The 27,017-nt window shown below is 34.2% G+C and overlaps 1 protein-coding gene across 1 annotated transcript in view; it reads left to right on the top strand.

Moving 5' to 3' along the window:
* Window positions 1–278: 278 nt before the first annotated feature.
* The window catches only part of LOC111047790 (phenoloxidase 1), an 88,498-nt gene continuing 61,759 nt past the window's right edge, over window positions 279–27,017 (top strand). The window contains exon 1 of the mRNA XM_039421002.1: window positions 279–414. The gene's annotated coding sequence lies outside the window, so the exon portion shown is untranslated. The remainder of the gene's footprint in view (window positions 415–27,017) is intronic.

Below are 27,017 nucleotides of genomic sequence, written 5' to 3' on the forward strand. Positions count from 1 at the left end.
AATTGTCTCAAGTTATAGTTTTAATTATTATTATATCCTCTCTCTCTCTCGGAAAGGTGTTCTTCAAATTATCCCTCTACCTCCATGTTCATTATCTAGTCCTCTTACATTGAGAGTTCTCCCTTTTGCAATTGAGGGTGCTTACCCCCCACCTCCATAACTTTCGGGAAGTATTAGCCTACGGCGTTATCTGCTAGAGTAACGGGACTCTCTCCCGGCAACTGAGAAGGAACTCGGCCTGTTCTTGTCACTCTTCTCCTAGACTTCTCGGGACTTGCAATCGTAAAAGTGTGCGGATAATCGAAGTGAATAAACGGTTTAGTGAATACGCGTGTGAAAGAAGGCTGGTGGACAGAAGACTAATACTCTACCGGAGGATTGCTGTCCGGGGACGAATGCTTGAAAAAAAAATCGGTGAGTCCATTCCGATTTATCGAATTGAGGACCCTTAGGTCAATCCCAAATTCTCACAGCCTGTAAAATTTTTAAGAGAAATTCGAAATAATAAGTGGCCTACTGAACTGAACACAAAAAACTAGTATGATTTTTAAGTGGAAATTGAGTAGAATCCTACCAAATTGAAGGTATATTTTCATAATTTTCCGGGGGAGAGCCCACATACCCCAGCGAAATTTTGAAAATATACTTACAATTTGGTGGAATTTCACGCAAATTTGAATTTTTGTAACAATATGTCTATCAAAGCAGGAGGACAGTTATAGGAAACACGTATAGGAAACACGTATATTTCTCCATATATTTCTGTATGTAAATAAATGTATCGTTGTAACTAATCACTCTGTTATATGGTCATTGTAGAAAAATTTACTCCCGCCTATATTCTCCTGATTGGTCAACCGTTTGTAATGTATCCAATTCATGTAGTGCCTCAACTGGCATGTAGCGACATTTGCTTATGGGAGAACCCCCACACCCCCCGGTGTCACCCCCAAAGTTTAGATGCTTTCTACACCAATGTTATGACCCACCCCTCAAAATTATTTCTGGAAACGCCACCTTTGGAGAGGAGAATAATATGTAGTCGATGAATGATATTAGATGAATTCCATCATTCAAAGCATTTTCCAATAGATAAATTTTCCTGTTGAAGATAATGCCAACTTATTAAAAACAAGAAAAGTTTCCTCATCCAAAAAATTCATTCCTCGTCCAAACTAACAAGATGTAACCATATATTATATCATAAATAAAGTACAAAAGTGTATCAACTTTTGAGATATAGAATGAAGGATAACAAAGTATCCTAGCATACAACTTTGTAACATTTCTGACAGGAAAATCATAATATTTTTAAACTTATAAGCATTGTTAAATACTTTGATCAGCATTTTCAGAATGATGGATTTTTGCTAGCTTATGATATGAAATAGCTTTTAGAAGTTTGAAATTGGCTATTTTGTAAGGTTTAGTCAAGAGCAATCACTAGGGAAGATTTACAGCTGAAAATTCTTCAAGCCACCACCATTTTCATCTTCCTTCCCTACTCAATTTCCATCCAACTGTTCCTCTCTCTCACTCTTTTCTTATTCGTTCATTTCAATCTTATTTACCTGTTTATTACTCCTTTTCTTCCTACTACAACCTACTTCTATCCTCATCCTGCTGCTTCTGATTATACCTTCTACTCGTACTATTACACCTACTTCTCTTCCGCCTTCTTATTCGCATTTTCCTTCCCTACACCATTACCACCTCTACCTATACTTCTTCTCGTCATATAATTCATTCTTTGCTCTTCTTCCTCATCTCATCTTTCACCTGTCGTTGTTGTGCCTGTCCCCTCTCTTAAATGCTACATCTTTGTCCTCGATTCTTGATTTTTTTCTCCATTTTCTGACTTCTCTTTTCAATAGCTAGAGTTGATTACAGTTTAAACTTCGCCATTCTATTCCATAATTTTATCCTCCTATACTTCCTCATTCTCATCCTTATTTCCTTTTCTCTAAATATACACCATTCCTCTTATCTTTCTTCCTCTTACTTCTTCTCATTTCTCTCATTTTTTCCTTTTTCTTCATTCTCTCTCTTCTCTCCTTTTTATTTATCACCATCCTCCCCTCTACATGCAAAAGTTCGTCTCATTCTCTTACACGTTGATCTTTCTATCCACGTCTTTTTCTGTTTCCCTTCTACATTTTATCCTTTTCGTTTATTCTTCATTCATTCTTCTTTCCATTGCTAATCTACTCGTTACATTTTTTCTCATTTATTCTCCACCTTCCACTACCCTCCTTTCAATTCTCCTCGTCTTCTTCTCTTTCTTTTCCTTCAGCAATTCCCTCCTCGCCATTTCTCCCGCACCTTATCTTCTTTTCTTTTTTGTATCTTTTTCATGTAATTCCAATTGTTCTAACGAATTTAACATTCTTAAAAATGTTCAACTAATCTTCAAGAATAATTCATCAAATAATTTACGAGAGCTTGAACTTAAGACAACATAACTTCGCTAAAATGATTCAGATTCTCGGAAGAGAGAATAAGTAAAGACATTGAGGAAGTGAGAGAAAAATAGTGATAGGGATTGAGAGAGAGATTAGGATAGATTTCTTTGAGTGAGTTGAAAAATCAACTTGCATATACAATAAGTTACAGGAACAATAATATAGCTTATTATTAATCAGTTCTTCACAGAATAAAGAATAATCAATCATAATTTGGGAGGAAAACTGCTATGCAATTCGGATTTCCATAGTATAATAATGAACGCTTTAAAATTGAGCGGATTTTCAACGAATGATTATTAATTCTTGGTGAAGGATAACGAAGAATATTGCCTTCATTGACACAGAATTTGAGAGGAGAGAGAAAATGAGAAAATAAATAGTAAGAGAGCATAAGAGGGTAGACGAGAGGAAAAAAGATCTAGCGTAACTACCATTACATACATCATCAAAAGTACAACTAAAAGTATATACATACATCAAAAGTGAAAGTTTATTCTGTTCAACTTTGCCTATATACGATCAAGCACGGGTTTCAAACCCTACTTACGCTAACAAAGTTTTCCAGTTATTCCATATAATATATGTACATCTGTATAATATATCAGATAATACATAAATATAGGCTTAGCGTACAGTCAGGAACATGGTAGTCTCTCACTATAAATTATGATGAACATACAGCTACAACCTCACTTTACTCCAGCGATTCCATCTAGGAATTTCTAGAGGAGAAGAGAGAAAAAGTGATAGATAGAGGAATGAATAAAGTGAGGAGGAAAAGGAGGAGCTAAGGTGTGGAAGGAGTAGAAGGGAGAGGAGTGGGAGAGAGAAAAGTAATGAAAGATATAGATAAGGGAAGGAGATGTCAAAGTGGAAGAGAAATAAGAATGAATAAAGGGGAAACACCACAATCACCCATCAAGGAGAAGGGGAAGGATTGATTGATTGATTGATTGATTGATTGATTGATTGAGTACTTTATTTATGTAGATTACAATATATACTGTCTTATACACTTATATACAATAGCTTACAATACAGCAAAATTATAGATGAATTTACATGATACAGACTAAGAAAATAATATTGAACTGTATATGATATGAAAAAGCAATTTGTAATATAATAACTATAGATTATAGTGTTAATTATATTGTTATGCATCTACATAAATTGGCGGAGCTTTGGACATATCAAGAGGAGAAGAGGAGAAGAAAAGAGAAAGAAGAAGAAGAAGAAGAAGAAGAAGAAGAAGAAGAAGAAGAAGAAGAAGAAGAAGAAAAGAAGAAGAAGAAGAAGAAGATGATGAAGAAGAAGAGAAGAAGAAGAAGAAGATTACATGAACACACCAACCAGCAAGCAAGATGAGTGATGCTCACAAAGTTAATTCCCGGCTAACAAGTATTAGTTGAACCATGTTGAATAGATTCTCAAGTGAATTGAAATCTAAGCTGTTTGATCCATCTTACCAATAACTTTTGAGTTTCACGTGATAACTTGACAAGCTGAGCCTGGAGATTTGATTTGATAGATTCTGCTATGAGTGGCTGAACTCAACATAACACATTTCCACAAAATCAAAGTTCTCGTTTTGCACAATCATGTTATAGAGAAAGATTCAATATCTAATTCAGGATATAATGCTGGATGGCCGGATCTAGAGTATAATAGTGAAGTTTAGAGAGAATAACGGCCAGTTGCACTAGAATCGAATTAAAATTTAACCGCCTTAGAACTTATTGATTGCAAGTCAATCAAAGCGAGCTTAGCAAAGAAAGATTTGAAAAATTATTTTTGAGAATATGGTATTAAGTATTCCTTCAATATGGAATTTAACTTTTAAGATCTTCTTCGCTGTCTCAAGCTCAATGATAATAATAATGGAACTTCATACCGGTATTTCAATATTACTCAACCACTTTTTCCTATCTTCAGAACTATCTATAAACCCTTGAATACATAATTATTATCATGAGTGTAAATGTTTCGAGCTCAACCTTGATGGAAAAATACAAAAGTGAATTTCCATTTCCAAAAACATGTTTTCGGAATTGATCTTGCAACCTTCAACTTCGAAGGAGAAACAGATTAAACCAAAGACCTTGAAGAGATATCTTAAGTTCTTTGGATTAAACAGAACTTGACAAACATCAACTGTTTGACATCATGTGTTTAATAGAATTTATAATGACGTCAAAAAATCGTACGTCCAAAAACGGCCATAGTTACTTCGAAGTGATATTGAAGAGCTCTCACATTCTGACAAAAGTGTACAAATAGCAAGATTTAGGTGAAAGACTTCAAATCACAAAATACATAGTTGGAATACTCTACAGTAACTATATTTTAATATATTGGGTAATATAGTTACTGTATAATACTCCAATTTTGAAGAGCATGAGCTCTATGTTAGCCACATGAGTCGGCAGTTTCCAGTTTGGTTGATCTTTGCGCCATGGTGGAATGATCATTACTGTTTCTACTACAGTATTATCATATTAGCTGGCCCGGCGAACTCCGTACCGCCAAAAATTTAATGCATCTCAGGACAAACTTTAGTTGGATGCACACCTGAGGAGAGCGATGCGGCAATTTTGCATCCAGGTGCAAATTACCTTCTAAGCAAGCTTCTTGCTTATTGGTTTGAATGGGAGAGCTCACACACCCTGAATCGGGCATGACGTGTAACGGGTGATAAGGCAATCTCCATAATATATATATATATATATATATATATATATATATAGATATATTTTCAATATGGACTTCCTTTGCTCTTAGTTAGTGTGCAGCCGTTTGTATTTTTAGATAAATAGTTGAATGCAGCTTGCTTGGAAATTGAATAGTATATATCTCCTTACTGCTGATTTTCCCATGAAAATTCTAAATAATTTACAGCATTTCGAGTTCTACGACCCAAGTTTGGACGTCGCTATTACCGTGGCTTTGTTATTAGAAATAAAATAATGTTGTGAATCAGTAGAAAGAAAAAAAACAGATCTTCCGACGGCTGTTGGATGACGCAATGATTATAACAGCTGATTTTTATTTCTGTGTGTGGCCAGCTCACAAATTTTCTCCCATAGGATTACATGTAAAATTTGAAGGACCGTAGGAAAGAGTCCTGAAGTCGGATCATAAATTTGATAGACCATAAACCTGCTCCTGAACATAACAAACACAGCTAAAAAATCATCAAATTCGGTGCAAATAAAGCACGAATTATTTATGAATTGCTCATTGAATTTTGAGGTTACACTTTGTTTACTATCGATCAGATGTTTTTAAAGCAGTTCGAACGCAGCTGACTGATTCAAAGTATTGTCAAAGGTCATGCCGGTTTCATGCAAAGTATAATATCATTTCCAAAAAATTATAAAAACTATCATTAAAGGACCAAGAATTTCGAATAAAAAATAAAATGTATGTATTATCATTGAAATTATTTATTATTTAAGAAATTATATTATATGTCAAGTCTTATTGTAACTAACTAGGTCATAGCATGAAATTATATTATTGATAAAGACTGCAGAAATTAATTATAACAGTCTCAGACATAATAAAAATTGTATAAGAATATTAATTTATTAATTATTACTTCAACTGAACCACATGGTAATTAAATCTCTTTGGCAAGCCTAAGCCAATCATAGTGCATAAAAATAGCACCAAAAAGGTGATCGTTTGAAAGCAACACATGTTAATCTACTATCAGACAACAAACCTGCCTTATCATATACGCTAGCACATGTACATTGTATGAGAGGAACTATGTCTAGAAGATTAAGCAGTTTTAAGAATTACATAAATTGAATTATTATTGTAATTAAAGGAATTATATTCTACTGCCTGCCACTGACGTCACGTCTACGTCACAATCGTTCTACCAATGGCAAATTTTCATGCAAATTATTACATCGAGATTCTCAGAAGAAAGGTCTTGCCAAGAAGCTTAGAGAAAAAGACAGCACTTCCCTTTTGAAATCCTCACCGTTCAGACCTCGTTATAGTTACCAAGACCTATTTGTAAAATTTTCGTTCGATTTTATATGTTTTATTTGTGAGCCAATATTTTTAGGCTAATCTATTTGTTATTTGTAAATTTATTTTCATCAATCGATAAATTGAAAGTTTAAAGTTAAATCATCCCTTAATTAATTTGGTGAAGGAAATATTTAATTAAAATTCCCCACGTGCTGAAACCGAAGCCTGGACCCGCTGCCGATCAAACGATTTTTGATCTAAAGAAGAAAACCACGACCGCCAAGGAAATTCACGTGAGTTATAAGTTTAAAGGGGCCCCAATCTACGCTTCGAAAATATTTCAGTGCAGAAAAATATAAAATTTTCTTCGTTAAATTATTGGCCACGCTGACAAGCACTTTTAGTTATTAAGAGCCTAGAATTTATTCCTATAGAATTTATAAGAACTTGTAGTTGATTAACTATCCTCCGCTGCCAGAACCACGACCCCGAGCAAACTTTTTAAAATATTTTATAATTTATTTTCACTATTTTTTCAAAACTGTTAAATTTTATCAATTGCAAAATTCTGTCGAATCACGCATGGTGTCATGCAAGCACAAGAACATTTTTAACTCTTTTGGTCAATGCTAAATTATTATCAATCTGTAAATCAAATTCTGAATCTGCACTGTATGATCATATATTTTATTATAATATATTTCAATTCTGTTAATTCGTTTTCTGAGTTCGATTATTTCTTAAGCCTGTCAATTATTGTGTCTGATACGTTCTATATCATCAAGAACTGATCGAATACGATCATTGGAATAATTGAATTAAGCTGGATATTGGAACAGGTCTAAGTGGATGTAGCGAGTGGGGTCAGATCAAGATATTTACTCTTTGTCCTTACCTGCTCATATATCAGCTTTTATCTGTTACCAACCTCGACTTAGGAGCGAATACATCAACAGTACCGCAGATGCAGCCAGAGATCATATAATTCCTACAATAGAGCATAAAACCGACAAGACTCTGTTCTCGAAGTATATTCTGAACGATATTTGGTCCAAGCACCGTCTTTTCATCCTCAGAACTTATTAGAGACGCAGTCCCGTAAATTATCTACATCGGGATTTTTGCTCGACCTGTATGATTTTGTATGCTCATTCTTCACAGGTAATAATTTTAAGGTATCCGATCTTCAGTGTTTAGCGGTCGCTACACTGCTTATAAAAATTTCATCACTATACAATCTGTCATTAGAAGAATCAAGGGTGAGCGAGCGTTTAGGCCTCCCGCGATTCCGACAATTGTATTGAATCTTGTAGTGAATCAATCAGTCTGGTGTGCACTTAGCGTCCACGCACGCAGTTACAAAATTTATAACCTCAACACCGTTGATTTAGTACAAGATTCACCCTACATGTGAAGTCGTTAAAAATACAGCACTACAATAGTTACTGTTTAATACTCCAATTTTGAAGAGCATGAGCTCTATGTTAGCCACATGAGTCGGCAGTTACCAGTTTGGTTGATCTTTACGCCATGGTGGAATGATCATTACTGTTTCTACTACAGTATTATCATTTGAGCTGGCCCGGCGAACTCCGTACCGCCAAAAATTTAATGCATCTCAGGACAAACTTTAGCTGGATGCACACCTGAGGAGAGCGATGCGGCAATTTTGCATCCAGGTGCAAATTACCTTCTAAGCAAGCTTCTTGCTTATTGGTTTGAATGGAAGGAACTCACACACACTGAATCGGGCATGACGTGGAACGGTGTGATAAGGCAATCTCCATGATATATATATATATAATATATATATATATATATTCTCAATATGGTCTTCCTTTGTTCTTAGTTAGTTGTGCAGCAGTTTGTATTTTTATATAAATAGTTGAATGCGGCTTGCTTGGAAATTGAATAGTATATATCTCCTTGCTGCTGATTTTCCCATGAAAATTCTAAATAATTTACAGCATTTCGAGTTCTACGACCCAAGTTTGGACGTCGTTATTACCGCGGCATTATTATTAGAAATAAAATAATGTTGTGAATCAGTAGAAAGAAAAAAGAAAAACAGATCTTCCGACGGCTGTTGGATGACGCAATGATTATAACAGCTGATTTTTATTTCTGTGTGTGGCCAGCTCACAAATCTTCTCCATAAGGATTACATGTAACTTTGAAGGACCGTAGGAAAGAATCCTGAAGTCGGATCATAAATTTGATAGACCATAAACCTGCTCCTGAACATAACAAACACAGCTAAAAAATCATCAAATTCGGTGCTCACAAAGAAAAGTTATTGAATGTCAAAATTTGAGGCTCACTTTTCATTTATATAAATAACTAATGCCCGGTTGCAGAGTCGTTACATAAAATCAAACATAGCTATGTGAGAAATAGTTTAAAATCACTAACATAAATGGTTGGTCGTTGCAAAGTGGAGTTATGGCTTCATAAATAAGTTAAATGACTGATTTCAACTTGATGTGACGACTCTGCAACTGGGCATAAGTGCTTGAGAAATTCTATAACACTAATATAAAGTATAAAAAGTTATATACTTGCTCTGAATTCAATCAGTTGGACACCTGATACACATAATCAAATTCAACATAAATCATGCACTATACCATAGTTTTTGGATAATGTTGGATGTGGAAGATATTATTTAAAAGAGCAACTGAATCATAAATGTATGAATACGAGTGTAGCAATGGCAGCTGTATGACGTTCACTGGAATGTATTTTTTAGATGAATAAAACCTGGTAAACTGAGCTCATACATGGTTATACAGCAGGTAAATAGTACAGATGGATGAGCAAATACTTTGAACAAATTTGATTGCGAGAAAGCAAGTTTTAAAATCCGGTGCAACGACTTTTTCAAGGATGAGTCTGCATTTACGTCCATTCAGCAGAGTGGCTAATTCGTAATATGTTGCTAATTGGCTGTAAGTCATTCAAACAGTTTCAATGTGTGCTTTTCCATGCTTAGTATAAAATTATATTGAAGTGTCCAAGTTCAAATCCCAGCGGAGTATCGAATTCATCTGGAATGAAAAGAGAGCCACAATTTATAATAAAAGCTCGTGCAATGTTTGGTCGTCAAGGCATGAGGACACATGCGTTTCTTTTCCTTTTGCATACATACATGGTGGAGTTTAATATAGGTAATGTGATAAATCTTATTATGAACACTCTATATTTACTGATGCGAATGTTCTAACACTAGAGGCAAAAGTGTTGCAGAAGTGTTGCATATTGTACATATTTTGAAAATTAAAAGCTTTCAAGTGTTGCTAGGTGAACAGGTGTTGCTTGTCGTGCAAATGTTGCAAATTTACTTTTTTATTCATTTTATATATAATTATTTATTTATTCATATATATATATATATATATATATATATATATATATATATATATATATATATATATATATATATATATATATATTCTCATATGTTCTTCCTTTGTTCTAGTTAGTTGTGCAGCAGTTTGTATTTTTATATAAATAGTTGAATGCGGCTTGCTTGGAAATTGAATAGTATATATCTCCTTGCTGCTGATTTTCCCATGAAAATTCTAAATAATTTACAGCATTTCGAGTTCTACGACCCAAGTTTGGACGTCGTTATTACCGCGGCATTATTATTAGAAATAAAATAATGTTGTGAATCAGTAGAAAGAAAAAAGAAAAACAGATCTTCCGACGGCTGTTGGATGACGCAATGATTATAACAGCTGATTTTTATTTCTGTGTGTGGCCAGCTCACAAATCTTCTCCCATAAGGATTACATGTAAACTTTGAAGGACCGTAGGAAAGAATCCTGAAGTCGGATCATAAATTTGATAGACCATTAACCTGCTCCTGAACATAACAAACACAGCTAAAAAAAATCATCAAATTCGGTGCTCACAAAGAAAAGTTATTGAATGTCAAAATTTGAGGCTCACTCAACAATTTCATTTATATAGATAACTAATGTCCGGTTGCAGAGTCGTTAGATAAAATCATACATAGCTATGAGAGAAATAATTTAAAATCACTAACATAAATGGTTGGTCGTTGCAAAGTGGAGTTATGACTTCATAAATAAGTTAAATGACTGATTTCAACTTGATGTGACGACTCTGCAACTGGGCATAAGTGCTTGAGAAATTCTATAAACACTAATATAAAGTATAAAAAAGTTATATACTTGCTCTGAATTCAATCAGTTGGACACCTGATACACATAATCAAATTCAATATAAATCATGTACTATACCATAGTTTTTAGATAATGTTGGATGTAGAAGATATTATTTAAAAGAGCAACTGAATCATAAATGTATGAATACGAGAGTAGCAATGGCAGCTGTATGACGTTCACTGGAATGTATTTTTTAGATGAATAAAACCTGGTAAACTGAGCTCATACATGGTTATACGGCAGGTAAATAGTACAGATGGATGAGCAAATACTTTAAACAAATTTGATTGCGAGAAAGCAAGTTTCAAAATCCGGTGCAACGACTTTTTCAAGGATGAGTCTGCATTTACGTCCATTCAGCAGAGTGGCTAATTCGTAATATGTTGCTAATTGGCAGTAAGTCATTCAAACAGTTTCAATGTGTGCTTTTCCATGCTTAGTATAAAATTATATTGAAGTGTCCAAGTTCAAATCCCAGCGGACTATCGAATTCATCTGGAATGAAAAGAGTTCCACAATTTAAAATAAAAGCTCGTGCAATGTTTGGTCGTCAAGGCATGAGGACTCATGCGTTTCTTTTCCTTTTGCATACATACATGGTGGAGTTTAATATAGGTAATGTGATAAATCTTATTATGAACACTCTATATTTACTGATGCGAATGTTCTAACACTAGAGGCAAAAGTGTTGCAGAAGTGTTGCATATTGTACATTTATTCATTTATCATTATTCATTTATTCATTATCATTTATTCATTTTTCATTTATTCATTATTCATTATTCATTTATTCATTTATTCATTTATTCATTTATTCATTTATTCATTTATTCATTTATTCATTATTCATTTATTCATTTATTCATTATTATTTATTCATTTATTCATTTATTCATTATTCATTTATTCATTTATTCATTATTCATTTATTCATTTATTCATTTATTCATTCATTCATTTATTCATTATCATTTATTCATTTATTCATTTATTCATTTATTCATTTATTATTTATTCATTTATTCATTTATTCATTTATTCATTTATTCATTTATTCATTTATTCATTTATTCATTTATTCATTTATCATTTATTCATTTATTCATTTATTCATTTATTCATTTATTCATTTATTCATTTATCATTTATTCATTTATTCATTTTTCATTTATTCATTTATTCATTTATTCATTTTTCATTTATTCATTTATTCATTTATTCATTTATTCATTTATTATTTATTCATTTATTCTTTATTCATTTATTCATTTATTCATTTATTCATTTATTCATTTATCATTTATTCATTTATCATTTATTCATTTATTCATTTATTCATTTATTCATTTATTCATTTATTCATTTATTCATTTATTCATTTATTTATTCATTTTTCATTTATTCATTTATTCATTTATTCATTTATTCATTATTCATTTATCATTATTCATTTATTCATTTATTATTTATTCATTTATTCATTTATTCATTTATTCATTTATTCATTTATTCATTTATTCATTTATTCATTATTCATTTATTTCATTTATTCATTTATTCATTTATTCATTTATTCATTTATTCATTTATTCATTTATTCATTTATTCATTTATTCATTATTCATTTATTCATTATTCATTTATTCATTTATTCATTTATTCATTTATTATTATTCATTTATTCATTTATTCATTTATTCATTTATTTATTCATTTATTCTTTATTCATTTATTCATTTATTCATTTATTATTTATTCATTATTCATTATTCATTATTCATTATTCATTTATTCATTTATTATTTATTCATTTATTCATTTATTCATTTATTCATTTATTCATTTATTCATTCATTTATTCATTTATTCATTTATTCATTTTATTCATTTATTCATTTATTCATTTATTCATTTATTATTTATTTATTATTTATTCATTTATTCATTTATTCATTACATTTCACAATTCCAATATCAAATTAAATTGTGGAAGAGTTGAGAGTTCAACAGAATTGCATGATATTGCATGTTAAACAAACGCTGCACGTTGAACACGTGTTGCAAATTGAATGCAGCAAGTTGAATGAACTTTGTACATTCTACTGGGCCAATATTTCGCAGAGAGTATAGAATGTTACATTATACCCTCTGATATCTCGTGTCCAACAATATGTTGCTGATTGTATAGGCAACATTCAACCTTGTAGCATGCAACTTGAACTTTGAATCATAAGTCCGCGACCCTCTGCCAATCAAACAACTCCAATCCAAAATGACTATAGTAAGATTCATGGCATACTGCCTGCACTCCTCATGAATGACTCACATTGGCGCTCCTCATTAATCTAATGCTGAGAGTTTGAAGTGAATCTCACTAAAGAGATATCCAATCAGTCCAATCAAGTCCCTAGGCTTCGTTGAGGATCAACCACTAATCCTGTATATCTGGGAGTCATATATGACCCTGGAATGAGGCTTTCATTCTTTACTCGACCTCAAAAACAGGATCAAGTTTTCAATTTCAGACCTTAGCTGTAAACCCATTTGATATTATGGTTGAGATGTTGATTGGAATGGAATTACATTAGTTAATAATACTGATATAATATTAAATTACATAGTTCATTAGAGTAATTAATTAATAAATTAACAGCTTGATATTATCTCCTTCTAATCAATCTACCAAATTAAAATGTAGATAAAATTTGTTTCTAAATTGAATTATCATAAAATAATGTGTAAATTGTTTCATGAAAAATGAAAGAATCAATATTGAATCGTTTTTACAAAGCAATTCATTCATATTATGCGGAAGTCACTAAAGCAATCATACAGGAGAAATAATAATAAATAATTTGTGAACAATAGCAAGTACTGAAGAGCTCAATAAATAAATCAATCAATTTCTTCTTTTTTTACGAACAAATATATATTTTGCGAAAAACACTGCATAGGATATCACACAAGAGAAATATTAGTAGATGATTTGTAAACAACAGCAAACACTGGAAAGCTAGATAAATGAATCAATCTCACTCCAATACCACAGGAAACATAAAAACATGTTCACGAGCAATACATATTTTGTAAAAAAAACATCACTACAAACATGAAGAAAGAACGAAATATTGATAAATAATAATCAAGTGAACGAAAACAAACACCCTAGCAATTGACAAATAATGAATCAATCACATTTCAGAACCACTAAAACATGGAAACGTGTTCACAAACAAATGATAAACACTACAAAAATGTGAGAGGGCATGAGAATAAAGAACACATTTTTGTAAGGGTTCAATGACCTCAGTCTCATTCGTTCAATTTCATCTCCCTAATAAATCTACTGTGATGATTCCCTGATTGGGTTCGGAAGCGTTTTTGTACCGAAATATAACTCACTCAATCCTTCTCTTACCCTTTTCCCAACTTCTGAACCCTTCATTACTTATCTCACTCCATCCCCCAGATTTCACTTTCCTTCTCACTTCTTCTCCCACTCTTTTTCACTCTTCGTCTGCTTTTTATCCCTCTCGCACATTGCAAGGCAGCTATTTCGCAAATGTTCTCGCTCCGTAAATGATTGGTCGCAGCTTTGAACAAGCAAACCGACGAAGCTCTAATTGAATTAAACTTTCGATGGATATTTATCATTCCATGGACGATTTGTCAGTTGCACAGGGCTTTTCTCATCATTTTTCTTTCCTGAACTTCTCTTTTTAACTTCTGAAGCTCTCTTCAACTTCATCCTTCTCCTCCCCCTCTTATTTCTTCTTCTCTCCAATTGTTTTCTCCTATCAACTTTCTTCTTTCTCTAAACCTTCTCCCAACCTGCTTCTTCCACAACATTTCCCTTCATTCAGTGATATACATGATTCACATGATATAATGTGATTTGTTGAGTTCTGAGTGTCCCAATGACAACAAAATGACTACTTTCTTATTGGTCAGCTCGTAACTTGTTGATTCGTTTTTACTTAACTGCTATAGGCTGTTGTCATGAAGAAAAAATATGTCTATTCTCCAATGTGTTAGTTTGTTATTGCAAGTATTCTCTTCTACTAATTTCCCACTATCTGATGACGGAATCGCTGCTCTGTTAGTGATTAATTTTTCCTACTCAACTCACATTTGTTTATTATTGTTTGTCGTGACTACTAAAATGCTGCTCTCTTATTGGTTAGCTTGTAATATTGTTAGAGCTTTTAACAATATTCCAATCAACTTCCTGTAGCTTTGGTCATGTTGACAAAATTTCTGTTTTGGTGAGCTTTACATCGGTGAATTTTTTTCTTTTTCACCTTCTATGTGCTGTTGTTGACAACAAATTTTCTACTTTCTCATTGGTTGATTGGTGATTCGTTGAATAATTTCACTCAATTCTCGAGTAGCATACTCTTCTCCCATTGGCTGTGGTCATGGAAACGGTATTTGTTCACTTTCTTAACTTGTGTTCGGTTGGATTTTCAGCCCATTGGCTGCAGTTATAACTGCAGAATCGCTGCTCCATCATTACTTATCTTGCTATTGGTTGAACTCTTTTTCACACAACTCTTCCTCACTGTCACCATAACAAACTGCAAATCAAACTGATAATTTTATTGTTATCGAATTGACACCCTTGATTAGCATCTTTTGCTCAAATTTAGCCTCAAATTGATGATTTTGAAAATGAAATGAAACTCGTGCTCTTCAGTAGATGGAATTGAAACTTACTCTACCTTGGCCATTGCTATGATCATATTCATCTCTTCTCATTGGTATACTTGTGATTGCTCAGGTTCTCTCTTTCTCAAGCCTCATTGACATGACAACAAAATTTTTAATTTCCGTTCAACTGTTATTTTCTCACCACTCACTTGAAATACTGATTATTATATGTTATAATACTTTTTGCCTACCTCCACTCAAAAAGATGACGAATTGATGTTGAAATTCATATTCACACAGAATTGATAGGCTAAATAAAGTCCAGGCCTGATGGCATTATACCAGAATGAATTTAATGCTCCAATCATTTATATTCTCACCGGAGAAAATCACTCTTGAAAAAGTAATATGAGAAATAAGTTATTTATCAATTTAGTTACAAATAGCATATCGTTGAAATGATTGGGGAAGGGCGAACAGACACAGCCCAAATTTTCCTTTTCCGAATTTTGATTAATACATAGTCCAAAATGTAGGTTATGTTTCATTCACTTGTGATTTAGGGTCCAATTTTTAGTGCAAACACATAAAAACAAACAATTTTGAATTCATATTGCTTAAAACCAAATCAAATAACAAGATTACAATCACTTAACACTTTTAAACTGTAAAATAATGAGTTACTTAGAAAATTTGATTCAAAAAATAATTAGAAACAAACTTATCCCCAAAAAGCAAGGCTTTTATGAATTTTGCATTTGGAAATGTTCCAGAACATGAATCGAAAAACACAAAACAATCTGAATATTTGAAAAATGATCAATCAATCATATTATTATAATATATACCTTACTATGAGAATGGATTTATCAGAATATTCCATTATTGTCAAAACTCTTAGAGGGTCTATAGAAATGTATGCGATTCTCCATTAACTGAGATGTTTTTTAGAAAAAAATATTTCATTTTAACTTCTTCCTCTTTCGTAATATCACACCAAATGCTACCAACTCCAACTCCTATCATCAACCCTGTCTTATAATGAGACTCCTGCTGAGGTCACAGGTTGACAATAATGCAGAAGGATTAAAAATGAATAATGCAACCAACTGGAGGCGTCTGATTCATGTGAATGCGACACCTTCATTCAAGTATCAGGATTTTACTTCCGCAAAATGAGGAGAAATGACTATGGCTTGATGAATTATTGAAACAGGACTGGTGGCACTGCCAAAGATGAAGAGAAATGCGAGAGAGCAGTCAGTATTCCACAAAGGGGTAAGGAAAATAACTGCTGAAGTATTTGTGGCGGAGAAGGTTGGAAAGATCGTGGATGGAGACCAAAATGAAGGAACTAAGGAAAAACATGAAAAAATAGTGAGAAGAGAGAGAAGACGGGAAAACCGACAGACCATGAGAAGGAGAATTATGGTAAGGAGGGTTGAGAGGAGGAGGATGAGTAGGAAAAAATATGGGAAAAGGATGAGAAGTAGAAAGAGGGGAAAAGATAAAAAATGAATGAGTGAGAATTTATAAGAATCAGCAATTGAATCATGAATTGATGAATCAGCAGAAGGTAAACGAAAAAGAGGGGGAAATGCAGATACAGCAGGAAAAGAAAGAGATGAGTGATAAAGGAATTGAAACTTGAACTTGTTGGGAAGAACATGTACTTCTAGGTAAGAAGCTTCATCATTCTCCTTCTCTCAGTCTCTTCCTATGCTTATCCTGTCTGCTACTCTTGCATCTTCTTCTAAATCAGATCTTTTTATTTATAATTGGAGAAGAATCAATTTCAGAAAAAAAGTGGTACAGTACAAAGAAGAAAACATGGATCTTCCTCTTTATTTCCTCTTTTTCTCAGTCCTTCCATTTTTATTACTTCGTTACCTCTCTCTCTAATCTTTCCCTTTTTCCCTGAATTTAGTTTATGCTCTTCCATGTTTTCTGTTTTGTACTGTTTCCCCTTTTTGTTTGAATCAAGAAGAGAATGAAATTATAAAAGTATTAAAAAGAAAACAATATTGTGTTCAGAAGAAAGATGAGAAAAAGGAAATGAATTTGAGGAGTTGCTAAGTATATAGGAGATGGAGGAGAAAGAAGAGAACGTTTTCGAATTATTGATAGTAGAATGATGAAAAATAGTTTTAAAATGTAGTCAACTAGAAAATGGAGGAAAGAAGCGAAGATGTGGTATGTGGAAATGAGGATGAAAGAAGACTGGAATAAGAATGAAGAAAAAGACGAAGGAGACGAAAATCGAGGAGAAAAAATATGAGGAAAATGATAGGAGAGTAGAATAAAGGAGAAGAACTATAACTAATCTAGGTTTAGACTGAAAAGCTGGATAACGGAGGTAACAAGCTGAGAGGAAGCTCTTCTTGGGGTGGAAGATGTTATTGGGCGGAGGATGCTCTCGCATAGAATGAGAAGAGATGAGACGAAATGAGAAGGAAGATATGATGAGAGATAACCAATGAGAAGAGAGTAATGAATGACTCGACAAGCTGTTGCCATCCTCATTCGTAATAGAGAAATAACTCAACATTTCGGGCCTTCTATCACCTCCCAAACTGAATTAAACGTTTTTCCCAAATCTAATTGAGCCGGTGCTTGCAGCTTAAATGGGTGGGAGAGATGGAGAAAAGAGAAGGAAAATAAGCAATGGAAAGAAAGAAGATGGGGATTTGTAGGAGAAGTACAAGGAGGGGGGGAGAGGAAGAAGTGCTAAAAAGTTCATTGTGAGCATAGAAAAAGGAGACAGAGACGACGCTGAATGGAGAGCGAGCAGAGTAAGGAAGAAGGAGAGGGAAATATTGAAATTGAGGAGAATAGAAGAGAAAAGGAAGGAGTTATTTCAGATTTACTTGATATTATTTGGGCAATATAATAGACAAGCCTAACAAGTGTTGTGACCTGAAATGGCTGTTTTTTAAATGTTATATTAATTCTGTTTTTAATTAATTGATTTCAATCAATTTAAATTGATTTGAAAGCTATTGAAATTTGAGTTTGAATCTTTCAAAGAGGTATCATAGAGTTTTCGAAATAAGATCTGACTTTTTAGTCTAAATCTAGATTCTAGATTTGGTCTAGATCTTTACAATATGTGATTCTCCATTGATAATCCACTGAATTTGAGATTCGGATTCTTTTAAAATGATGATCCCACTCAAACTTCAATACGTAGTATCGACCCACTGAAAATTCACATCATCTCATTGTCATATTTCTCCTATTTTATTTCAATCCCAACAATTTCCAGAAATCAGAATTTAATTACTCAATTTTTTAACACAATATTCGAATTAAGTGTTTTAAGACTGCCCATTAGATGCATACTACATCTTCATATTCTAAAGGTTCCTGGAATCCAAGCATTCCAAGGCTGACATCCTTCAAAATAACGACCAAATAATTTTCGACTTCAGTGGGAAGACAACCAAGTCACATTCTAAGTTGAGTTCGGTCAGCATTGTTTGAATGGGATCATCTCTGTTATGTAGGAGAAATTCTGACAGTTTGGAGTGAATCTCGCTATGGAATAGTGATGATTGCAGAGTCTAGCATGCTTTGCTTTGCTTTGGTAGAAGGAACCAACCACTTGCTATTCGAAGCCGCCACGAATCGATAGCTGAATATGAAATGAGGTTGTTACCATTTCAACAGAATTCCGGTCCTAGTCCAACACAGCTTTCAGACTGTCTTCTCATCCTTCAAACTATGATTGAGGTGGTCTTCTGTCTAGCACTTCAAAGCTGTTTATTTTGAACCTTTGTTTTAGAGTTACAGGGTTTGTTGGCTACAGGAAACCGTTTTTCAGGTTAAACCAAAATTTATCAATCTTTAGAGCAATTCTTCGCTTTGAAGATGAAGAGTCACGTGATACAGTGAAACTGAGTCAGATACATGATATCAATGAATTTAACGACCGAAAAATTACATCGTTGCATTACAGTTGAATTTGGATACTGTTGGTTTTTGGTGCATCAATAATTAACTATTTTCTACAGCGATTGAATTTAATAATTAAATATGAGCTTCTTGCAACTCGCTGTGGATAATGGGAAAGGGCTTTTAAAATTGTATCTCAATTAGTTTGGTAATTGGTTCTTGAATTTGAGATGTAGCCTCTTGAGTTTTCGAGATGTGCGATTTAGCACAATCGCAGGCTACAAATATGTCCTGAAGATGCCCCATGCCAATAACAAATTTTGTAGACTATAGCGTCAAATGAGTTGAGTAGTTATGATAGTTTTACTTTCCTTGACCTATTACATAGGTAAGGAAAGTATTGCTTTCCGAAAAAAATTAAGGTACCCCAATTCCTAAATTTCTAAACGTTTCAAGGTCCCCTGAGTCCAAAAAAGTGGTTTTTGGGTATTGGTCTGTATTTGTGTGTGTGTATAAGTGTATGTGCGTCTGTGTACACGATATCTCATCTCCCAATTAATGGAATGACTTGAAATTTGGAACTTAAGGTCCTTACACTATAAGGATCCAACACGAACAATTTCGATGAAATGCAATTCAAGATGGCGGCTAAAATGGAGAAAATGTTGTCAAAAACAGGGTTTTTCGCGATTTTGATTAAATCCATACATAAAATAGTCATTGATAAGCTATATCATTTGCCACAAGTCTCATATCTGTAAAAATTTCCGGAGCTCCACCCTATCTATGCAAAGTTGGTTTTAGATTCCTAATTATCAGTCTTCAGATACAATTCAAACAAAAAATTTCAAGTGGAAAAGATTGAGCATGAAAATCTCTTCAATTGATGGCCAGTAACATTTTCACCTAAAATTGAAAATAAGCTTGAAATTTGAGAAAATGTGATTATTCAATATTGCAAACTTTTGGCAACTGTTGATTCTATTAAATCATTCACTATGAAGAGATAGCAGATCTCGTGTGTATCCAGCGTTATTGTCCTGTCACCAGCTGGCTTAGATCTTTGAATAGTAGACTCTCGAGATGCGCGTCAACACTAGCGTCAGGTGATCAATTTTCATAACGGCAAGGAAAGTTGTGTGAGTACGCCACACCAGATTTTTAAGATCGCCTTCACAAACTATTATAAGGGATGGAATTGAGCCACGTACGATCAACCAATCACAGCAACCTTGTAACGAACACCATAATGACATTTCTTAAAATCTTCTATGAATAGGACATGGAATATCCCAAAAATGACGCAGCTGTTCTGTGACTCGATTCGTATTGTAATCTGTATCAGACTTAATTGCAGGCTGGGAAAGTGGTTTGAGGTTGTGTAGTGGTGGCAGGAAACAAGATGCAATAGATGGAACACCCGGACTACTAAAGAGGTAAACCAGGAGACTCCTCTGCGACAGGACTTCAACACTGTCACACTATGACATAATTACACAACACTTCAACACTGGTAAACGTACCTTCATTTCAAGTTCTCTCTATTTTCTTGTCCTTCCAGTTCCTTCGTCATGACGAACTCACTTTATCACGAAATCTGTATTCCTCTCTTCTTCCGTTGTCAAATGATTTCCTACCGTTATGAAAATGGTGTTAATTCAATTTGTGATTTCACATTCAGATTTCCATCAACAGTTTAATTTTGGTTGTTTATATTTAGCATCATTATCCATCTTTATCTTTGTATTGTTCCTCCTCCTCTATAATCCATACTCCTTCTCCTCCTCTTTCTTCTTGACCTTATTCTGTTAACTCACTTTATTTCTAATGTTACAATATTACTCTTCGTTCATTATTGATCTTCTTCTCCTCTACTCCAACTCAACCTTCTACTTATTTTATATATTCATTTTTTTCTCCTCCACATTCTTCCTCTTCTATTTATTTTTTTATTTCTTCTTCTGCTCTATTTCTTACCTTCCTCTTGGCCTACACACACTCATCCACCGCTTTCTCACTTCATCGTTTCCTTTTTTCTCCTTGTCCATGCTCTGCTGGCTTACATACAGACATTCTGTTCCAAATATTCAAATGTCATGTTTTCTATTATCTTCGTTTATCACCATCTCCTATTTCTCAGCTTTTCTCTTTTATGTGCACCCTATTTTCAATCTTCATCTTACTTTTACTCTTTCCTCATGCTCTTTTTCCCTCTTATTTCTCCTTTCCTCCGTTTTTAACTTACAAAGACTTCTTATTTCATCATTATCATTATCATCCTCCTCCTCCGCCTCCTCCTCCTCTCTACTTCTTCAACTCTTTCTTCTATTTCTTTAGTCTATATCTACTTATAACCTTCATATACTTTCCTTCTTTCTCCACGTCTTCTCTTGCTCCTTATCCTCTCTTTCACCCTTCTCTCTCCTTTCCTTCTCACTCTCTCTTGCTCTCCTTGCTCTTCCTGCTCTTCCTCCTCACTCCCTTTCATCCATCACCCTCTCTTTCTCGTCACTCCTTCTCATTCCTTCTTACTGCTCCTCCCTCTCTGTCACCCCTTTCTCTCTCTTACTCCTCACTCTCGCTTTCTCCTCATCCCCTATTCGTCATCACTCCCATTCCTCCACTCACTGTCTCCCACCTTTCTTCCTATTCCTCCTCACTCTCTCACCCTCGTCTCACCCTTTTACTCCTTATAACCTCTCTCCCTCACCACCATTCATCTTCTACTCCTACCCACCTACACACGCGTGCCCACTCCCAAATCTCGAATGTGTCTGGAACATGTTGGAGGAATGTAGAGCGTTGATTTCCCTCTCACTCTCCAGCCTCGAGTACCCCTCCAGTATAGGTGTCGTTATAGGACGCCTCTAGTAATGCCGGATAAGGCGAGTGTCGGATGAAGCAGACGACTCCCACGGGGTCGGTTCTTGTTGGTTCCAATTCATTGCGACACCTCTAATTCCGTTCTGATTGAAAACGCACATCTTTCTCTTTCTCTTTCTCACTCTCTCACACTCACTCACACTCACTCACTCTCTCTCACTCTCTATCTTTCTCTCTTCATCTATACCCTTATCTCTCTTTCTTCTTCTATATCACACACACTTTTCCTCCTCTTGAAGATTCCAGAAGCATCTTCTATTTCATCCAGTTACTCAACCTACTATGAAACTACCATCCTAGCTCCCAGAATCTATCAATTTGAGCCGTTAATTTAAGGTTGTTGAATTTCGAATTGGTAATGATACTGCAGGGGTGATGTTGAAATGTAGTTATCTATCATTATTGATATGTTTACTTTTTACATTATTTCCTTGATCCATTAACTCTATATACAGCTACCCTTATACGAAGTCTCTTATAATTCAGTAAACTGAACATGGTGACTTGGAAAAACCGGGTTAGTTTAGTTAGTTCTTGACTGAATTTGATGCAAGTATTGCTTAAACGAAGTTGGAATCAGATTATTTATATCCTTCATATATCAACTACTCAAGGTACTCTTTCAATTTTGGATTGGAAACTCAAGTTCGGAATGAATGTATTCAATCTAAACGCATTTGATGACGAAACAAAGGCAACATCTCAAATTAATCAATTTCTTGAATGGAGAATGAAGAATTAATCTCATTATTTTCCATGATACATACATGATTGGGGGAATTGATGGAAGAACTCTAGGATAAATTCAATTTCCCTCATCCAGTTTTAGTAAATACGAAGTTATTAGTAAATAATTGAAAATGACTGTCTTTGATGACAAAACAGTTGAAACAAGAGGTCAGCTTGATAATATGAAGCGACTCCATAATCCAAATACCTTGTTCCACGATCAGCGATTTTTCAAATGAGATCAATGAATATAATTTTGGAGAACAATTTTCTATTGAAAAAGAAGTTATCAAATGTCTTCAATCCATATACAGAGTAGAAATTAGTTGTAATTTTACTATTTCATAACTTACGTTGATGTTTAAATAATGTCGAGAAATAAATTGAATTTGAATTGAGACTTAAATTTCAATTTGAATCGTTCCAATGTAATCGTATCAAAATTTCTTATGTGCAGCTCTTGATTGATTTTTCTCCTTGATTCTGAGTTGAAAGTGGTTGAAAACTGACATTCACTGCGAATCTATTTTTATTCACTACGAAAATTTTCAACCCCGAATATATCTTTCCTTTTTGCTTCCTGCATTTAGATTAACATTACTCAATCAAAGTCAGCACAAATAGATAATCAGCTGCCTCTGCTACTAAAATGTGATAATGGACAAATTTCTCAAAGACAGCACTGAAATGTCAGCCGTTTTATAACGAATGTTGTCGACGAGAAATTCTCATAATAACGCTAATTCGGTCGAGAAGAGAGACAGAGTGGGAGAGAGAGAGAGCGGGTGAGTTTGAGGATGACTATTTGCATGGAAGTTTGTCTCCTACTGAAAGTTAGTCACATTAATTGCAATACTTGCTTGGCTGCTGCAAGATAGCGGAGCATTGAGAAGGAAACTAGGAAAGATAGGAGAATGGGAATAATTAAGGGAAGATAAGGATGGTGGTGATCAAGGAGGCCAGATGATGAAGGGTAGTAAGTTTGCAAGGAATAAGGATTGAGAACAAAAATGAGAAGGATTTGAATAAAGCAAAAAAAATAGATTTTGTGAAAATAGGGAGAGGATTAACTCAAAAGGAGAAGAAACTTGGAGAGAAACGAGAGATGAGGAAGAGATAAGTAAATGTCGATAATCAAGGAGGAATTGTAGATGAGGATCAAGACAGCAAAAAATGAGGGGGAGAGATAGAAGTTCGCAAGACATGTAGATTGGGATAGAAATGTAGAATGTGTGAATGAAGGAGGAAAGAAAGTACTAGGGGAGAAATGGGAAATGTCGAGAGGTGGAAGCTGAAAATTATTAAAAGTTGATATGATGAAGGAAAAACAGATGGATTAAGAAAATATTAGTAGGAGGAGAGAGGAAGAAATAGAGAAGAGGGAATCGTTTATGTGTAAGATAAGGAAAAGGGAGACGGTCAAGAATTGCGAAGTGAGGGGTGGCTGAGGATAATTAAGGATGGATGAGGGTAAGAAAGATGATGAAAGGGAGAGCAGATCGGAGAAAGATGAAAAGGTGACGATCGGAAGAAGAATGTAAGGAATATAGAAGGAGGTTGAAGTTCAATATGAATAGAGAGAAATGAAGATGATGAATAGAGAAGCTAGTTTAAGAAAGACTTGAAGAGAGGATAGGAGGATATGATTTGTGCGAAACTAGAAGAGAGAATGAGATTGGTTATTTGAAATTGAAATGGAGAGAAAAATATGAATGATAATAGAATATTAATGAGAAAAAGAAAACTGAGGAATGATGAGGAAAAGTTGAGAGGAAAAAAAGTTTTGAATTTTAAAAATATTGTTGCAGATGCAGTGTTAAAAATCTGAGAAACTTTTGAAACTACTAATGAAGAAAGCTGTAAGAGCTCCCAAAGTCGAAAAATGACCTGAGAGGAAGAGGGAAGTACAAAGAAAATAAGGGTTGAACAGACATGAGTTGTTTAGAAGAGTAACAGGAAGAACCCAGGATGACTAAAGAAGGGTATTTGATAAAGGAGGAAAAGAAACGTGAATAAGAATTACAACTACAGATGAGGGAAAAGGTTTAATGCAGGAAAATGTAGAGATTAAATTAATAGGAGAAAAGAAATAGGTTGAGAAAGGAAACTTGAGAAAGAGAAGATACATTTGATCTCAACGCATCTCGGCTGTCTCATTGATAAATTCTTGTTAATTAGATTTTAAGTCACCAAATATTTTAGCAGACGATCTGCAAAGAATCTTTCCCTCTTCTTCAGCCTCCTTTCTTGTCGTTTATTAGCATTCCAGTTGTGACTAATGCTTTGTATTCTGATTTACAGTTGCGTCCCGCTTGCTTGATTCAAGCCCAACTACAGATCAAGCATCTAGATTAATTGTTTCCATTTCAAGTGGTGTCAGAATTTTTGAGATGCTATTAAGCAAAGCGAGATTAGGCTGGCTTTTTCACAGTTGAGTTAGAAATTGAGATTCCGTTATTCTTGTAGTGGAGAAGGGCACGATAACCCCGATAGCTATTATGCCATTATACTGCCCAATGTATTACCGTAACAAATGAATAGATGCTAACAACATGTTTATTATTTTATTAGATCAAATCTGTACAATCACTCATGCACAAGCCTAGAGAATATTCGAGCATCATCTTTAGCACAGATATCTGGTTTCCGGATATTCTTATGACTCACAAATTTTCAAACAAAACAGAATCATTTTAAAGAACATTCTGTACATCATATTTCCGTAGAATGAAAAATCTGGTGTGGCGCACTCACACAACTTTTTTTGCCGTTGTGAAAATTGATCACCTGACGCTAGTGTTCCCGCGTATCTCAAGTCTACTATTCAAAGATTTGAGCCAGCTGGTGACAGGGCAATAACGCTGAAGACACACGAGGTGTGCTATCTCTTCATAGTGAATCATTTTTAATAGAATCAACAGTTGCCAACAGTTCGCAATTGGATAGTCACATTTTCTCGAATTTTGAGCTTATTTTCAGGTGAAAATGTTACTGATGATTAGTTTTAGAGATTCTCATGCTGAATCTTTTCCAATCTAAATTTTTTGTTTAAAGTGTATCTGAAGCCTGATAATTGAGAATCTAAAATCAAACTTTGCATAGATGGGGCGGAGCTCCTAAAATTTTTACAGAAATGGGACTTGTGGCAGTTGATAGAGCTTATCGATGACTATTTCAGGTATAACTTTAATCAAAATCGTTGGAGCCGTTTTCGAGAAAATCGCGAAAAACCCTGTTTTCGACAACATTTTCGCCATTTTAGCCGCCATCTTGAATCGCATTTGATCGAAATTGTTCGTGTCGGATCCTTATATTGTAAGGGCCTTACGTTCCAAATTTCAAGTCATTCCGTTAATTGGGAGATGAGATATCGTGTACACAGACGCACATACACACACACACACACACACACACACACACACCACACACACACACACACACACCACACACACACACACACACACACACAACACACACACACACACAGACCAATACCCAAAACCACTTTTTTGGACTCAGGGGACCTTGAAACGTATAGAAATTTAAAAATTGGGGTGCCTTAATTTTTTTCGGAAAGCAATACTTTCCTTACCTATGGTAATAGGGCAAGGAAAGTAAAAAAATAGAGTAAACCGCCAGTGTTTTCTCTATGACATTTCCACAGATTCAAGCTTGCGTTATTAATTGTCTGTGATGTTACTTTGTAATTATTATATTGTAAATATAACTTTGTAGTCAATCATTACTTTGTAAATATTATGTACACATTATAATATTTGTATGTTACGTTTTAGTCATTCAACCTTGTTCCACCGCACGTAATATTAATCTTTTTCACGTTATTCTGTATGTTACAATATAATTGGGAAGCATGCAACTTGTTCCAGGGATATGTTGCACTGAAAACAGTAGCGCCTTTATGCAAAGTAAAGGTAGGCTTGGGGTTTGGGTTGGTTTCAATACAAACATCATTCGCTATTCACATTCAAAGGGAAGTCAAGACAAGCGCTGGGTTTAGCAATATATCATGAGTGATGATAAGGGCCGGGGTTTAGCATATTCAACATCTTCCTTGATGAACTCAGGCTAAGGCTGGGAGGCTGTTAAGGTGGAGAATAGTTGATTTGGTAATTACCAATCAGCAAGGCTCTATACAAAATTTATCAACTATTTCAACAGACTAGAGTAGATAGAGTAAAGTAAGCACTTTAGAGAG

The sequence above is a fragment of the Nilaparvata lugens genome, chromosome 2, assembly GCF_014356525.2.
Source record: "Nilaparvata lugens isolate BPH chromosome 2, ASM1435652v1, whole genome shotgun sequence".
In the NCBI taxonomy this organism is placed as follows: domain Eukaryota; kingdom Metazoa; phylum Arthropoda; class Insecta; order Hemiptera; family Delphacidae; genus Nilaparvata; species Nilaparvata lugens.